Below are 2,822 nucleotides of genomic sequence, written 5' to 3' on the forward strand. Positions count from 1 at the left end.
AATAAATTGTGTACAAATGGTCACCTGGTTTAGGTCATAAACGTCCAGCTCGCTGTAATACATGTTGTTAGGAACATTTGAGTTATACACATAAACGCAACCCCTTTCTTTGTATGTCAAGCCAGTGAACATCATGGGTATAAGCTAATCCTTAAAAGGTAGCTTTTCTGTTTTACACACACTGGGCCTGATTTACAAAGCGATTTTCCCCCATTGAAAAACGTGTTCGTAAATCAGGCTCTTTGTCCTGGGATTATACAATTACTGCGACCACAATTGCTGCAACCCCTAAAATGTCAATTATTTTTCAAATGTTTACCCCCTTTACACCCCATATATATGTGGGGGATGTGTATAGTATTTAATACATGTAGGGGGACTGCAGGGCTCACTCCCCGCATATATATGGGTTGAAAATAAGGTTGAAATAAAAAAAGTCAACATTTAGGGGGTCGCCGTAATTGGGGTGCAGTAATCACATAGATTCGGCTTGGAAGCAGATACAGAATTGATAGTTGTCGCTGTAAGGGGGGGGCTTTCAGTTGGAAATGCCCCATTGCAGTGCTTGTTGGCTGACAATGCATGCCGAAGACCAGCACTGCTGAGGACAAAGGGAAAGTAATTACGGAGACTCTCACTAGTTTGCATTTCATCCCCATACGAATAGCCCAACATTTCAGGAAGGGGGCTGGTGCCTCATTAACCCAATGGTGTTGCATCCATGATATAGGACATCCCATACCAGTATCTTGCAGTAGTGTGTGATCATGTGCACAGTGTACCAAGCCAAGGGTGACCAGGGAGCTTAACAAAATGTATGTTAAATATTGTTGACTGCAGGGATGGATTGGCCCATCGGCCATTCGGCCCGTGGCCGGGCCGAAATCATGTGTAATCCCTGGGGGCCAGTTTCTGCCCATGCCTGGGCCGGTTTAGAGAAAACATTTTTTTTTTAAGAATGTTTTTTTTTCTCCTGTTGTCTCTGTTACCATCATCACACAACATTCCATCGCGGTGTCCTCGGTCACGTGACAAAATCCTTGTGCCTAAAAGCTTCTGTACAGTGTAGAAATATTTGACCATAGCACATCAAGTGGCCATTGACTTCATTGTGCCACAATGAATGCTTTGTTGTTATGTGTCTATCTTTCCCATCTCCCTGGCATACTGTTCAGGATGTTTGTTTGCATACTCTGAGCACTCATTACCTCATAAAGTATTAGGTAATGAGTGCTTAGAGGTTGGGATGTCCTTTGAGTGCGCTGCTTTCCCTATTTTTCCAACCTCTAAAGCCTGAAAGTAGATGAACGCAGGCCTGTCATGCGGCCAACTTTGCACCAGACTTGCAGATTAACTGAACTGGTCTTCTGTTAAATCTCAGTTACCAGTTTTATGGTATCCACTACAGAATAATTGCTCATTTCGCTATAGCGGATATGATAGCTCAGTGGGTTGAGCGCTCACTGCTGCGATTTGTGTGTCATCAGTGATGTCATCAGAGGTGAAGGGTCGTGAGGCAAGGGGTAAGCCACTTTTTTTGACGCAAGGGGATGGCCAGTTTTTCTTGGCTGTCCGGATCTATTTCTTGTCCCAGTCTGACCCTGGTTGACTGCCCTTCCCAATAGCACATGCTGAAGGAAGAACTTACCCTGCCAGCCCCCTGCATCATGACAGAGTTGTGTGACTAACTGTGCCCCATGACATGCAACGATGCTACAGCCCACCTCTCCCTTTACCCATAAGAGAGGCTCCTGAAGTTCTTGCTCGTGCTTTTGGTGTTGGAATCAGATATATAAATGTTAATTATGCCATAACAAATGTTATGATTGGCTGTTATGATATAAAGATGGCTAGGCTGTTGCTAAAACACAGTCCAGCTGTGGCATTATACAGATCCAGTTACGCGCATAGTATTTACAGTGGGACAAGTTTGGGGCTGATACAGGGACACACCCACCGCCATCCTCGCACATATCCAGCTCAGGCCCAACTGTCACACATGGAACACTCTGCCACATTCATGCATCAACATTCTCCCAAGTTGTCCATCACCCATTCACCAACATTCCATCAAGCATAGGATGACCACCAGGAAAAGAAGACAACAGGAATACAACACAACATTGGAACTTGATGAGTTGTAGTGGGTTGTAATGTGCTACTAAAGACACACGAGTGAAATCAAGTTTTAATGGGTTTTGATAATATTTTACTAAAAACACAGACGTGCACCTGATTCCGTGATATATGTTCATATAGAACATCATGAAATGAGGCAGTGGCAATACGTGAAGCATTGGTGGTTCAGTGGTAGAATTCTCGCCTGCCACGCGGGAGGCCCGGGTTCGATTCCCGGCCAATGCAACATCTCATTTTGTTCAATACAATTTTTAATCATATGCAACATAGGCAGTGAATTTCGTAATTCAGGTACATGTTGAATTAATGGTTACCTTTTGTTGAATGCCACTGGAGATTCTTTAATTGAAAATGCCCTGTCCTCACCGCCTCCTGGTGTCAGTATGTGGAAATATTCAGTTCATCAGTTCGGCCACGTCTCCAACTAATTCATTGTATAATAAGCCCCCATCTGCTGTCTCGGCTTTTTTTTAAAACCCTTTATACACTATACAACTTTCCTTATTTTGACTGTAGTCTGTATACCGTTTAAAATAACAACATGCGCAGTCCCCACGCGAGTCCATGCGCAAATGTACAACTGAGCGAATGCTAGGTAGCTATCACTCTCCCACCGTAGTGTGAAATATGTAACTCTACCCAGTATTTCAAATTGGGGGTATGGGCGCGTCACATAGCTTGCG

The 2,822-nt window shown here is 44.0% G+C and overlaps 1 non-coding gene across 1 annotated transcript; it reads left to right on the forward strand.

Moving 5' to 3' along the window:
* Positions 1-2,293: 2,293 nt before the first annotated feature.
* Positions 2,294-2,364, forward strand: TRNAG-GCC (transfer RNA glycine (anticodon GCC)). The gene has a single exon. It is a non-coding gene; the product is annotated as a tRNA-Gly (tRNA).
* Positions 2,365-2,822: the final 458 nt, after the last annotated feature.

The sequence above is a fragment of the Ambystoma mexicanum genome, assembly GCF_040938575.1.
Source record: "Ambystoma mexicanum isolate Mex_15411 chromosome 12 unlocalized genomic scaffold, UKY_AmexF1_1 Mex_chr12_unloc.2, whole genome shotgun sequence".
NCBI lineage: Eukaryota > Metazoa > Chordata > Amphibia > Caudata > Ambystomatidae > Ambystoma > Ambystoma mexicanum.